Source organism: Heptranchias perlo, chromosome 27 (assembly GCF_035084215.1).
Source record: "Heptranchias perlo isolate sHepPer1 chromosome 27, sHepPer1.hap1, whole genome shotgun sequence".
Lineage (NCBI taxonomy): Eukaryota > Metazoa > Chordata > Chondrichthyes > Hexanchiformes > Hexanchidae > Heptranchias > Heptranchias perlo.
Window position 1 is genome coordinate 12783211 of NC_090351.1, and position 16051 is coordinate 12799261.

Here is a 16051-nt window from a genome sequence, read left to right on the forward strand (position 1 = left end):
GTGAGTGAGTGTCTTGCACAGACCCATGGGGTAGCATTGGATTAGGATAACTTCAATCACCCTCCTTGCAGAAAGAGAAACTACGAGTAAATAACAGATGGCCTGTCCAAACTGGAAGTGCGTGTCAGTAAATTGAAATGATGGTTTACCTCAGTACGTGTCAGCGTTGCGTATGTAATTGTTCCCTTAACAATCAATATCTGACAATTTTGCAATTAGGCTCCTGGTTTAACCCAAACTGCACCAGGCAGGAGATTGAAGAGGTATTTTGTAAGCAGTGCCTGTGTGATTTTGAGCTGACAGATATAAAATTGTTTTAAACCTTACTAAAGTTTAAACCTTTCTCATTCAATCTTGGATTACAACGAACCTTAGAAGTTCAATAAGACCTTTGCAGGGTCCTTGAACTGTTGAATTGTTGTATCAAGACTCGTATTCTATTCTGACTAACTCTCACTGATTAGAAATTTGAAAAATGTTACGTGAAGAAAAATGAAATTAACTTGTGTGCAGTGTTAACATTTGGGTGCCTTTAATACCATTGTATTAGAACAGCAGCTCACGGCCTGAGCCGCATCTTAACATATATATTTTTAATATTTGATACAGATTTATTAATCATGTTGTTGTTTCTATGGGAAGCTTACCAGTAGATTGGGGCGCATCTCAACACCTGTCGCTGTCTTTAACTGGAATGAACAGGGTTCTTTCCAAACTGGGGGAATTGATAAAGATCCCAATAGAGCTGAATCAGCTCGTGCAGATTCAACAGTGACCTTGAAGTTCATGGGCTTTACTTCACATCTTATTTTATTTTCTAAGAAAGTTAACGACAGTGTAACGATAATGTAATAACAGCCATGTGCTGCTCCGCAGGGAGAGAGGGAGGGTAGGGAAATGGTTGGTATGAGAGCAGAATATGCTGGCTTGACTTGCTGAAGCTGCATATGCTGCACGACACGGCTCATAAATCTCACCCTGGAATGATTTGGAGCTGGTGCATTAACTTCACTTCTCTCCGTTGAGTTACAATGAATACTGATGAGCCCCAGGAACGAGGGACGAGCCTGTGAGTCCTTCTCTAGATTTCTATAACTTTCGGGATCATTGCAACACCCTTTTCAACATTGTCTCCCTCATCTCTCAATCTGGGTGTAATATTTTATTGAGCATTTTCAAAACATGGTGACACTTTTGTAATGCTTTATTTTAAACTGATTTTTTTTAAAACAAAATTTTCTGCCTACTGGCTGCCACTGAATCCCAGTGCTGAACTTTAATATGTGTTCAAAATGGGGCATCTGTTACCTCGGTAATGTAGTGGAGAACTGCAGACTGGCTGACCCTTCTGATGTGTCCTTCAGAGGTATGGATAGATAGTATGTCTGCAGCACCCGTACTCCATTGGATAGCCCTAGTGCCTGGTCTCCTAGCTCGTTCAATCTCCCAAGCTATCCTCTCATGATGTTTCGGCTCCTGCTTTTGGTTTTTCCTCTTCCAAAGGGTCCAGCCAAGATAAACTTGATGCAACACCCATGCTGCTGTGCAGTATTGAGGGAGTGCTGCACTGCCGGTGGTGCCATCTTTCCGATGAGATGTTGAACCGAGGCATCATCTGCCCTCTCAGATGGATGTAAAAGATCCCATGGCACTATTTCGAAGAAGAGCAGGGGAATTCTTCCCGGTGTCCTGATCGATAGTTATACCCTCACCAACATCAATAAAAAGATTATCACATTACTGTTTGTGGGACCTTGCTTTGTGCAAATTGGCTGCCGCATTTCCTACATTATGACAGTGACTACACTTCAAAAGTACTTCATTGGCTGTAAAGCTTTTTGGAATACCATGAGGTCGTGAAAAGCACTATATAAATGCAAGATTTTCTTTCTTTCTTTCTTTCTTTCTTTCTTTGTATTCACAGGAGCACTCCTATTTGACTGTTTCAGGCAGCTTTCTCCTGCTCTTCTCATTCCTCAAACTCTGGCAGTTTTTTCTGGTTCTTTTAAGGCAGTTTCAATTGTAGGAAATTAGCAGCGTGTGAATGAAGGAAATTTGTATGTTTCCTTTTAATTACTCAGCAACCAGTACTTAAGCAAAAAAAACCCACAACAAGCTTTAACGCTGGGTCTGTGCTTTAATGGTGATTACTATCAGGAGCAATTTTAGGAGCATAGGCTGAAGGTATAGCCTCTGTGAACACTGACCCACAGAATTACTGTATTAGTTAACAAACAATTAAAGTGTCCACTAGCTCCAATACACTGAGGAAATTAACCCCAGTGTGTTTTATCCTTAAATTCAGATGAATGTTTCCAATACATTAATATGATTTTCTTCACTTCCAACATCAGCTCCCCTTATTGGAGACTTTGAATGAGATTGCTAATTTTAAGCAATTTAGTATCAATTTGAGTTGTGGATTTGTCTGCAATGGAAGCTGGGTTGAGGCTGTCCAATTGCATTTTATCATTACCATTGGCAAAGAGATATTCATTCCTGCAGTCTCAACTGGATTTGAACCCAGTTCCTAAAGGTGAAAAAGTGCAGAGGGCGATCCCACGACAACAGCCAGTCCCTGTCATGCTTTATGTTATAATGAGGTGAATTATATAACAGTAATAGTATAAATGTACAGAACTGTCTAAAGAGTTTGTTCTAAACATAGAGCTGTCAGATATTCGCCACTTAATCATCTTTTATTGACAGAGCTACACTAAGGAACAAAACCTTCCCCCTCCAAATCACCCCCCGCCCCGCAATCTTTTCCAAATGCCTCACCCACATCTGCTTCTGTTTCCAGTTAACTTGCCTCCGAGCGTCTGACTTATGTACTCAGGCTATCAGCATATGTTCCTCCTGCTTTTGTGGAAGATCCTACTGCAACTCTGCAACATGAGAGCATATATGTTGGTCTTAACAGTGACCCTTTTCTCTGAGATGAAATGGTTCTTTCTCAGGCCATATTTCGTGATGCATTTCTAATCTGTGACCAGTTTTGTGTGTGAACTGTTTAGATGCTTACCCATGGACTTACAGCAGTTCCGCTGAAGTGTTGATTCCCCACAACCTTGGACATGTCTCAACCCTAAAAACTCTTAACGTCTATGACAGAACTGGGACTGACTCTGGCTCGGATCCACAAAGAGAGCAGAGTCCATCTTATTCAGTTTGTAGGGGAATAATAGAGTTGTGCAGTGCTTTAAATTGGATCGATTTCCTCTGACAGAGATCGAAACCAACTGATGACCTCCTTTCTGCTTCCCTTCATTTAAAAATGAGTTAGGACTCCTCTCCCAGTTCTCCTTGATTTTGTGTGAGGTATTCTTTGTTTAATAAAACCTTGGTGTGTTTTGCAGCTATTTCTGTTGTCACCCCAGGAAAAGCTGCCACACTGCAGGAATTATTGTATTTTACAGGAAACTAGGCTTGGGTTGGAAAATTACAAAACTGTCCAATTCCAAAAATGGCAACTGTGAAAAGATTGGTTTTACTTAGTGGTCTGATTGTGATTTAGAGTGTCACACTTGGAAGTTGGTGTTAGGGAGCAACTTTAAAGAACAACTTCCATTTATACAGCACCTTATCACATCTTCAGAACATCCCCAGAGAGCTTCATAACCAACAAATAACTTCTGAAGTTAACTAGTGTTGGTATGTGTGGAAACACAGCAGCTAATTTCCACAGAAAGCTCCCAATAAAAAACCTGAAATCAATGACCAGTTAGTCTGTTATTTGGTGAGAGAGGAATGTTGTCCAGGACACTCCCTGCTCCTCTTCTTCAAAAAATGTGGAATATTTAACATCCACCTGAAGAAGCAGATGGGGCTTTGCTTTTATGGTTCATCTGATTTGTGACACCTCCAACAATGTGCTCGAGTACTGGAGTGGAGGTGACAGGTACAACCATCGGACTGAGAGGCAAGAATGCTACGAACTGAGACAAACTGACGCTTAAAGTTATGAAGTAAATCGATATAATATATAGCCCTTTCATTAGTCCAGATCTTATAGACTGTGGACACCTACTGGGTGATTAATTATTAGTGGTAGTAATTTTCAAGAACTGCCAAATCTAGAAATTTCTGTGGCTGACTTGTGCTTGCTGACAAAAGGAAAATTTCAGGCACTGTGATTTTGCTGAGATTAAATATCTGCACAGTATACAAGAAGTCTGGTTTGCACAGACTTTTGGAGTGTTATTTAATGAGAATTCTCTGGTCTGTGGGATGTGAAGGGTGTGTTGCTCGTTGCTATGCACCCGTGTGAGACCAACACACATGTCTTCACCCTTCTAATGCGCAGCCCGTTCCTGCTGATTCAGTGTGATCAGCATTTTAATTTATTCTGGATATTCATGTATACCAAAAAAAAACCTGCTTGTGTCATCCAACGGACGTCCCTGAAGGTGTCTGAGAGAAATAATTGACCCTTTGAATTGCTCAATGTATAATGAGGCAAGGAGGTAAAGTAAGAGGATTTTATCAATGTCTAAGATTTTATTATTACTTGCTACTTTGTCTCTACAGTTGCTAGTTAAGAATGTGCAGTTACAGTGGATTTTTTTAATGAGTAAAGTCAATATGATTACACATATAATAAGGTTTAGTTGAATACATTTTCAAACCAGTGACATTAAAAAAGTCCTGTCAGACCACAGATTATTGGTAATCATCTAATTGTAACACAGTCTACCGTTAAAGAGATGCTGTCTTCATGAAAAAGTGCTTGCAGTATATTTTACTACTTGGGGAGGCAGAAGAGTGGTGTGATGACATAATATGCATGTGAATTATGCCTTATTGTTATTCAGTTTTCTCCTCTCTCTCCTAAAGGAGCTGACTCATGCCGGGGTGCAGGTCCATAGGCCATGACACTCAGCTGGTACCTCACTCAGGCCAATTGCCAATCCATTGACCTCTAGAGTCACAACTGTCCGGCTTTGGCCGCTCATTATACCTGAGGCTGGACGGTGAGTGTTGGCAGGCTATTCAGCTATGGGGGCATCATCGCAGTCACTGATTCTGTTCTTATCCAGCACCTACACAGGTGCACTTTCAAGCAGGGTTGACCGGAACTGGCTGATTTCCCCACTCCACTCCCCTTCCTATCCCAGGAACACACATCAACTGTAGTGCCTGACATCATCTGACCGGGGATCGAACCGGGACCTCCCTGATCTGAATGGTTCATGTGGTACATTTATCCTCTGAGCCATGGAGAGAGCCTGATGGTCTGTGTTTGAAGTAATTTGCCTCGTAGGATTATGTTTGTTTACAAATTTGAAAAAGGTTTGCAAACCACTTTCTCAAAACCTTTTAAATTTTGAAGAAAAAGTTAATTCTGTGGAGATTGCAATAACGGGTATAAAATTCAGATTCGATTTCTTGTTGCCCAGGGAAACCTTCTGTCTGAATTTTGTTTTTGTCTTTCCTCACATAAATTACTTTTTGCTCCTACATTCATGTTTCAGATTTACCTTTTTGTTCTGTTTGCTAATCCCCTGACCTCCAGGATCGCTGCCCTTTTGGCCTGACATTTCAGTTGTTGAGTTGTGGTTTCAGACATTTCTATAATGTAAACCATGTGCCAAAAGTCCATTGTTCCACTCACTTCTGTGTCTTATGACAAAAGCATTAGTTATTAAGCTCTTCAGTGAATTTTCATCAGTAGCACAGCAGAACCCAAGCCACGAATTTACTCCTTTCCTGCCTCACTTGGTTTTTGGATTGGGCATTAAATGGCAACACCCGTTGGTCTCTGATGGACAGCACTGACACAGGAGCCTTTGAGATGATTTAGTTGTAACCAGTCAAGGAGTCGCTCAGAAAAAATCAGTCACAAATGCTCCTGAAATAGGTACGCTCCTGTACTCCCAACCAATCTGACTATATCAAATATTCAGTGTTGTGCATTCCTTGCTCTCCGGTCATCTTTTTTCATATTAGGCTTCAAAATTCACTCAAATCCAGTTCAATAAAACAAAATGAATGAATGTTGCGCTCCATCCTTGTATAAATCCTTATTTCCTCTGTGCTGAATATTTAAAGAGAACTTAATTTTCTCATAGAATGTCTGAAGGAGAGAAAGAAATTGCATTATTTTTTACATTTTTGTCCCATAGTTTTCTCCCCCTTTCTCCTGAAGATGCTTGCTGTTACTGTGATGTAGGTTACTGGTGCTTACTGTTACTGTGATGTAAGGTGCAGGTGCTTACTGTTACTGTGATGTAGGTTACTGGTGCTTACTGTTACTGTGATGTAGGTTACTGGTGCTTGCTGTTACTCTGATGTAGGGTACTGGTGCTTGCTGTTACTGTGATGTAAGGTGCAGGTGCTTGCTGTTACTGTGATGTAGGTTACAGGTGCTTGCTGTTACTGTGATGTAGGGTACTGGTGCTTACTGTTACTGTGATGTAGGTTACAGGTGCTTGCTGTTACTGTGATGTAGGATACTGGTGCTTGCTGTTACTGTGATGTAGAGTACTGGTGCTTGCTGTTACTGTGATGTAGGTTACTGGTGCTTGCTGTTACTGTGATGTAGGGTATTGGTGCTTGCTGTTACTGTGATGTAGGATACTGGTGCTTGCTGTTACTGTGATGTAGGTTACTGGTGCTTGCTGTTACTGTGATGTAGGGTATTGGTGCTTGCTGTTACTCTGATGTAGGGTACTGGTGCTTGCTGTTACTCTGATGTAGGGTACTGGTGCTTGCTGTTACTCTGATGTAGGGTATTGGTGCTTGCTGTTACTCTGATGTAGGGTACTGGTGCTTGCTGTTACTCTGATGTAGGGTACTGGTGCTTGCTGTTACTCTGATGTAGGGTACTGGTGCTTGCTGTTACTCTGATGTAGGGTACAGGTGCTTGCTGTTACTGTGATGTAGGGTATTGGTGCTTGCTGTTACTGTGTCGTTGGGTACTGGTGCTTGCTGTTACTGTGATGTAAGGTACTGGTGCTTGCTGTTACTCTGATGTAGGGTACTGGTGCTTGCTGTTACTGTGATGTAGGGTACTGGTGCTTGCTGTTACTCTGATGTAAGGTGCAGGTGCTTACTGTTACTGTGATGTAGGGTACTGGTGCTTGCTGTTACTCTGATGTAAGGTACTGGTGCTTGCTGTTACTCTGATGTAATGTACTGGTGCTTGCTGTTACTCTGATGTAGGGTACTGGTGCTTGCTGTTACTCTGATGTAGGGTACTGGTGCTTGCTGTTACTCTGATGTAGGGTAATGGTGCTTGCTGTTACTCTGATGTAGGGTACTAGTGCTTGCTGTTACTCTGATGTAGGGTACTGGTGCTTGCTGTTACTCTGATGTAGGGTACTGGTGCTTGCAGTTACTCTGATGTAGGGTACTGGTGCTTGCTGTTACTGTGATATCGGGTTTTGGTGCTTGCTGTTACTCTGATGTAGGGTACTGGTGCTTGCTGTTACTCTGATGTAAGGTACTGGTGCTTGCTGTTACTCTGATGTAGGGTATTGGTGCTTGCTGTTACTCTGATGTAGGGTACTGGTGCTTGCTGTTACTCTGATGTAGGGTACTGGTGCTTGCTGTTACTGTGATGTAGGGTACTGGTGCTTGCTGTTACTCTGATGTAGGGTACTGGTGCTTGCTGTTACTCTGATGTAGGGTACTGGTGCTTGCTGTTACTCTGATGTAGGGTACTGGTGCTTGCTGTTACTCTGGTGTAGGGTACTGGTGCTTGCAGTTACTCTGATGTAGGGTACTGGTGCTTGCTGTTACTGTGATATCGGGTTTTGGTGCTTGCTGTTACTCTGATGTAGGGTACTGGTGCTTGCTGTTACTCTGATGTAAGGTACTGGTGCTTGCTGTTACTCTGATGTAGGGTATTGGTGCTTGCTGTTACTCTGATGTAGGGTACTGGTGCTTGCTGTTACTCTGATGTAGGGTACTGGTGCTTGCTGTTACTGTGATGTAGGGTACTGGTGCTTGCTGTTACTCTGATGTAGGGTACTGGTGCTTGCTGTTACTCTGATGTAGGGTACTGGTGCTTGCTGTTACTGTGATGTAGGGTACTGGTGCTTGCTGTTACTCTGGTGTAGGTTACTGGTGCTTGCTGTTACTGTGATGTATGGTACTGGTGCTTGCTGTTACTGTGATATCGGGTATTGGTGCTTGCTGTTACTCTGATGTAGGGTACTGGTGCTTGCTGTTACTCTGATGTAGGGTACTGGTGCTTGCTGTTACTCTGATGTAGGGTACTGGTGCTTGCTGTTACTGTGATGTAGGGTACTGGTGCTTGCTGTTACTCTGATGTAGGGTACTGGTGCTTGCAGTTACTCTGATGTAGGGTACTGGTGCTTGCTGTTACTCTGATGTAGGGTACTGGTGCTTGCTGTTACTGTGATGTAGGGTACTGGTGCTTGCTGTTACTCTGATGTAGGGTACTGGTGCTTGCTGTTACTGTGATGTAGGGTACTGGTGCTTGCTGTTACTCTGGTGTAGGTTACTGGTGCTTGCTGTTACTGTGATGTATGGTACTGGTGCTTGCTGTTACTGTGATATCGGGTATTGGTGCTTGCTGTTACTCTGATGTAGGGTACTGGTGCTTGCTGTTACTCTGATGTAGGGTACTGGTGCTTGCTGTTACTCTGATGTAGGGTACTGGTGCTTGCTGTTACTGTGATGTAGGGTACTGGTGCTTGCTGTTACTCTGATGTAGGGTACTGGTGCTTGCAGTTACTCTGATGTAGGGTACTGGTGCTTGCTGTTACTCTGATGTAGGGTACTGGTGCTTGCTGTTACTGTGATGTAGGGTACTGGTGCTTGCTGTTACTCTGATGTAGGGTACTGGTGCTGGCAGTTTTCTAGTACCTCACCCACGTGGCCACTCTGAATTTTCCACTCTAGAAATTGAGTGTCGGTAGCCTATTCAACCACAAGTGGCAACACAGCCAGGTCCGACCCTGTCCTTACTTGATGTCCAGCAGCAGGAGGAGCCACTGGATCGCAATTAGAAGTGGGAGACTTGGCTGATTTCTTTTCTCTCTTTTGCCTAGCCTCAGTCACTGAAGCCAATTTATAGGGCGTCATTTTTGCACCTGCTATCGGGTGCGTTCCTGGCAGAGGGGCTCTGAAAATCGGAGAATCCCGGCGCGGGACCGGAGCCCACCTCGAACCCGCGCACTTCCGGGTTCCCCGCTGACGCGCCGGCGTGCGCGCACAGCCCCCGTTGGTGGGAATCCCGCAGGCAATTAAAGCCAGCGGGATGCCACTTGAAAATATTTATTTAGGTATTTCAGGTCATTAACTGACCTGATTAAGGGATTATGTGAGGAGGGGTGGGATTTTAGAGCAAACTGGGACTGTTTCCCGTACTGGGGGAAACACTCCCAGTTCAAATGGACGTGTTGCAGCTGTCAGCCTGTGGCAGCTGCAAAGGTCCATTTGACAGGTGGGGCGGGGGAGACCCTCACCCATTGCAGGAGGCCACTCTGTCACTTGGGACAAAGTTTGGCCTCCACCACCCTCCTCCTGACAGTCAAAGTCACCAACCTGCACACTTACCCCAGGGTCCGGAGACATGTACCTACCTTGCGGACCCCCTCAGATGTACATCTTGTGGATGGGGGCTGCCGTAGCTGCAGTCATGACCTCCTCGGAGGGCGAACAGCATCACCAGCCTCACCAGCCTCGCCATCCACGCCGTCCACCTCTGACACGTGGAGCTCCACAACAGAGTGCTGTGACACATCCACCTGTACAGCAGGAGGGAGGGCTACCGCAGAGAGAGATGCGTCGCAGAGGGCACTACCCTCGCCACAGGGTCCACAGACCGAGGCTCAGCCTCCTGGACTTCTCTGAGCAGCAGTGCAAACGGAGGCTCAGAGTCACTCGACATGTAGTCGTGGACATCTGCAGCCTCTTTCATGCCGAGCTGCTCCTGGCTGGCCCGAGCACCATCTTCTTACCTGTCGCTGTCAAAGTCACCACTGCCCTCAACAGCTTCTCCTCCGCATCCTTCCAGGGTGCAACCGGGGACATCGCCGATGTCTCTCTGTCGTCTGCGCAAAAGAGCCCTGCAAATACACCTACACCCACTCTGCAGTGACACAATGGGTGGCATCAGGTGTGGGTCTTCATTGTGATCCTCAGGAGAGGGCATTATTGCACAAACCAGACAGGATTCGCGAAGACATGGCAGTAGTGGTGCCAATATAAGATGTAATGTGAGTTGGTCAGAAATTCAATATAAGTAACAACCATGACAAACCCTCAAACACCCTTGTGCATCCCCTTCATGCTCACAACACGTTTACCTTACGCTGCACATATGTGATGCATACCCTGTGGCTGCAGCACAGGTAGTGGCAGGTTGAGTGAGGCTGGCCATGAAAGAGATGCACGAGAGGGTGAGTATGAGATAGAGCCATGAGATTGTATGAGGACTGGGTTGAGTGGTAGTGGCAGGATGAGTACTGGCGAGGTAAGTAGGTGCAGGTAAGATGAGGATGAGGTTTGAGTGGGTGTGAGGGGTGATGTGACAGAGTAGTGTTGGCAGTGCTGAAGGAGATGTGGGGTGGGGGCAGTGATGTGGCAGACGGAGTGTAGGGGAAAGACTATGTGTACTCACTTTGGCTGACCTGCTGAGGTCATTGGAGCGCCTCCTCCACTGTATGCAGGTGGGCAATATGTTGGTTGCGCTGATGACCTCCTCTGCCACCTCGAGCCAGGCCTTCCTGGTGGCAGAGGCAGGCCACTTCCTCCCGTCCGCCGGGGAGAAGATCTCTGTCCTCCTCCTCCTCCTCACCCCATGTGTTGATACCTGGAGTGAGGTATCATTAAACTGGCAGCAGCCTTCCCCCTGGGCTGCTCCATGCTGTAATTTTTGCTATTTGTTGCAGCATCTGTCAGTGGAGGACTGCCCCTTTAAATAGAGCGCCTCCAGCTGACAGATCTTACTGCGCATGCGCAGCCCGCCCGACGCGCAGATCAGCAGTGGGGAACCCGGAAGACCAGGTAAGTGGATCCAATTAGTGGATTGTCTGCTACAATCGCGCGGGAAGCTGACTAATTTCACCGGGCGCGTTACCCATGCGCTCGATAGCCCCCCCACCGAGAACCCGCAGCCCTGCTAACATCGGGCCCATAGAATCCCAACTGCCATCCTGTGTGAGATCAGCTAATTTAGCCTGGATCATGTGAAATCAAACCTGCGAGCTGTATGGTTTACTCGAGATGTGCATTTCTGGTTGAATTAAAATATGGACATTGGTGCCCTTAGGACTAAAATGAAGCTTTCTCCTAATGCCATCAAATACAGATCAAGAACAACTAAAAGATCCAACAGTGCAATCATGATAACCTCACATTTATTTTGCCACGAATGTTCTGTTGGATCAACACTTCTCTATCCTGCAGATAAAAATAATTAATTTGCAAATCTTTATCCTAAAGCCAATGAAATCATTTATTAGGCAAACAAAAAGCACTGAATGAGAACACATACGGTTTACAGTGGAACCTCCATTATCTGCCGTCATAGAGGTGCCTCCTTCTCCCCTCTTGGTGGAGAGTGGAAATTAGATAATACAACTGCGGAATTATTGGGTGAACTGTGGGACGTTTGGTGAGGCAGGTGCCCAGTAATACTTGTCTTTTTGAGTCGGCTCAGTTTGTAGTGTTTTAATCTGACATAAACTTCCGGCATATAAAAAAATTACTCGTCTCTCTTAACTCCCAGCTACCTGCTCACCTTTGTAGTCAGTTTACTGTGGAAGGACTGCAGCCATCTGGTAGGAAGGAGTTGAGGCTTTATTGAATGCAGGAGCAGGTTTTTTGCATGGATTAAGACGGTCTTAAGTGACTCCTTGTGGTCCTTGTGTATTATGTTTGTGCATGTGTGGTACTGAGTCATACAGATTGTTAGTGGATTTTCTTTGTTACTGTCACAACACATGGGTTGTTAATCCTTCAACAATAACTTCTGCTTGATTCTGGCCCAAGTTGTTACTAAACAACAAGTTTGAATAGATTAACTCCCGACAATATTATGGTTATAATACAACTATCTTCGGATTACATTAAATGACAAGCAATTAATACAACTTGGTTTTCCCGTGGACAGGTTGATCAGATCTGACCTCCATGGTGACCTGGGATAGTGGACTTCCATCTGTCCTCTCGAGAGCTCTAACCTTTGGGAGAGAGCATGCCCAATCTTTATACTATTTGGCTGCGTGGTTCTGCAAGTATGCATCTCTGGTCTTATCTCAAAGTCATAAATCATCCCACCACCCGCCCCCCCCCCCAAGCTGATTCTGTGTTAAACAACCAGAGATGAGCCGTACCATGTTCGCGTGGCTACCTCATCCTTTATCTCTGCTGTGTAAACAGTTTGTTCCTTTCATGCATAGGACCCCTTTATCTGAGTGTTGACCCGTTCATGGCCTTGCACAGCTCCGCTATGTCTATTCTTTACATAGCCTTTCGATGCTATCAGTACTTAGGTATGTTGGTCGCTTAGTAACCACATCCCTTATCTCCTGACTTAAAGATGTTTTCATCATTCTAATGCCTCAGCATTGTTTCAGTTATTTCTTGGTTGTTCTGTAAGTTGTGCTTCTTACAGAGATGTTAAACCACACCTCCCCTCAACATCGCCCTCTTGCTGAATGATTTGGCCTTATACGAGCTGGGATATTTGACTATTCTTGTTTTAAACTATATTCTTACACAGATCAAAAAGATCCCAAGTTCGAATTCTGGTCTGTGCTGAGTTAGCTGAACTTGGCTGGAGTGGCAGAGGAGGGGGGGCTCTTCAATAGGCCTCAATGCCTCAGAAAAGCAGACTGGATTCTCTTGATTGTCATCCACTGATTTCTGTTGGAAAATGCCCATCTGTGTACACCACACGAGGGCAGAATCTGGCCTGGCTGTGATTTTCCCCCCCCACCCAACTCCTGCGGGTTAACTAGCCTCCTGAGCTAATGCCTGAGGCAATGCCACTTGGACGAAGTATGCCTGAGCCAGCACCATCAGGAAAGAAGGGAACAAAAGTTTAAACCACTCGTAGCTCTGAACCTGCTCACATACCAGCATATAAATCATTTCCCACTTCCTTTCACAAAAAGATGATTTAGTACCAAAATACTGATTGAAATTTGTAATAACAACGGGCCAGAATTTGCTGTCAAAATAACGGTGAGGCTAATGGTGCTCACTATTATTTATGCGCAAATGCTACAATAACTTCAGGCGAGGGGCAGATGCGCAGAAATCCAAATGTTGCTGTCCGAGATGCGCCGCTCCGCCGTCAGCTTTGGGAAAACGGCATCTCGCCGTCTATCTCACCATTGAAATGCATTGAACAGCGTGAAGTTGCTGTATGTGCATGGTAGATATGAACTAAACTTGCCACAGAAAGTTAAGTCTTGTCCATTTCAGTCTAAGTACCCTTTTAACGATGGGATAAGTTAATTACTGCCAGTCAACCTCTCTGGCACTGAAAATTAACTATTACAAGCGTGGAGTCTCATTCCTTCAGGTTTTAATTGTGGTTGGAGATTTTAAAAATGTAAAATTTAAAATGTTTACATTTTTTTTACTTTTCCTTTCTGTCTTTTTTTTTCTGTCTCTCTTAATCCGATCTTTCTTTCCTTCTCTGTACCTGATTTGACATTGAATTCACCCACCCTAATTTGCACTTCCTTCTCAGTCCTTGCGCGGTTAATTTCACAATCCTTCCATTTGATTGCTTAAGGAGATTCACAGTTGCTTGTCCTGATCACTCAGGTCCCAGATGCCCTGTTTCCCTCGCTGTGACGTTATCAGCTTGCACTTTCAGCAACTTGCCACGTGAAAAACTTTAAAACCTAAACGTGCAAGAGCAAGTTTAACTAATGGCAAAATCTGGGCCATTATATTTTTTGTGTGTGTATATTGTACACACTCAAAGATTCTCATATATTCTGGGATATTTTTGACTTAGTCAGTGGTTTAAGGGAGGTGTGATAATCAGATGACTAGAACGAATAAAGAAGTGATTGAGGAGACGCAGAACCAATGATAGCAGGACCATTGTTTTATGATGACTGAAGAAGTCAAATCAATTTTTTTATTACATGGGTTTATGAGATTTCTGGTATTTTCAACAGTGTTTTGGGATTATGTTCTGTGATTTTATCCGTGAAAATTGCAAATTGATGACCGTGGTCGTAAGCAGTGAACGGAGTGTATTTTCCAAAGGGAGCACATCTACCTTTAAAAAGTTCATGGATCAATTTAGTTTGAGTCCATTAAGTGCTAGGCAAAAAATGTACCCCAGTAAATGAGACCACGTAGCTGAGTAGCGCCGTGAGATGTACTCAGTGGAATAAGAGAGTACAGAAAAAGGCACAGTTTGGCTCACCCGGATGATTTTTAACTTTACATAAATATTTTTGGATCAAAATTTGAATCAGGCAGATGCAGCTTTCATTGCAAATATTAATGTTCGAGGAAGTGCTTTAGTGACTGGTTAATGTTGGCTTTAACTGTCTGTAAAGAACTGGTGGTTCATTAACCTGGGTGACCTGGTTTGATGACATATTGTTATAAAGTTGTTAGGCCTTTTAACAGCTGTTGAGCCTTAGACAGATGTATGCCATTTAACTGGATTAGCAGAAAGGGTCAGTTTGTAATTGATATAACATGATTTTGCTTGTGTTGAAGAGGCTAAGAGACCTTGCTGTCCCTGCGATAATATCCAATCAGGAATGATGCTTCCTATGTTTACTGCCCAATTGCTGCTCAGACAGACTGTGAATACCACATTTGCATGATGCGCTATCATTTACCAGCATGCAAGGCTGTGACTCATGTGGAGAGAATGTTGGAAGTAAAGAATAGTAATTAGTTCATTAGCTTCTGCTTGGATGTCCCATGAAGTTTAACATGTGCAATGTCTCAGTGTTGCTTACTCTCAATGCAGATTCATTGAAATGGAATACATTTTTCAGTAGGCTAAGTGTATGTCAGTCATCATACCTCTCAACTCCTCTGTATGAATTGATATGTCCCAACATTAATCAGAGCTGCTGAGAAAACTAGTAGCGGCCACAGGCTCCGAAGCTGGCGACACAAGCTGGTTTAATGGTCTTTAGTAAACTGTTCTTCAATAAACTGCCCACGCACTGACCTGGATCCAGTCATTTACACACAACTGCAGATTGAGAGGTTTCCCAGTCAATGCTGAAACTGTTTGAGATGTTAAGCATTTTAACTGCAACTACTGGACTAGAAAAGGTTTGTTTTATGTTTGCTTGCTCTCTTTCCTGTGACTGAACATGAAATGAAGTCTTGCAGGTGTTCCAATATGCCAGGCAGTTAACCTTAGGCACGTTGTTTTCTTGGGAATGTTGCTCACTACTCCATTATACCTTCTGCAAGGTAATGGTCCCCTCTGCGTGGAGTCTGGAGACCACATTACCCATTATCTGCAATTACGTTGTATGTCAGGGTTATTCATCAGAAGCTGGCATCTCATTACACTGGAATACTAATGCATAGTGGGAGAGTGTTAAAATAGATAATTGAAATAGGTTGCGCGATTGAAATCCAATAAGAAACCAGAAGGCAGTGAAGTGAAACATCTTGGAATAATGTCAACATCACTGAAGACAGGAATAAACCAAAAACCCAAATTATCATAAGTATCTCTGTCTTCTTGCTGCCTTCAGTGTTATTGGCAAATGGATTCCTCAGGGTGTTTCTATTCAATATCTCAGCACTACAACATTGAAGTAAAGCAGTGATACTCCAGCCAAAACAGAGGCAAGACAACAAATTGTCAGCAGAATATTTCAGGGATTGCCTTCTGTATTTATAAACTGAACTGTTATAAAATCCAGGTGTGCATTAGATATTCTCTTGGGTTTACCATCACTGGTCTCTCCCATAAGTGGATCCCCAATTCCCTACGATTGGGAGTGCACCTTTACTGCCCACTATCTAATCATGTAATAGTGTGACTCAGAGACTGTAATAATAAGACCCCATGTGTGTACTGGATCCTGTGAGCTTGCATGTTGCCCCATGTGCGTTTCTCCTA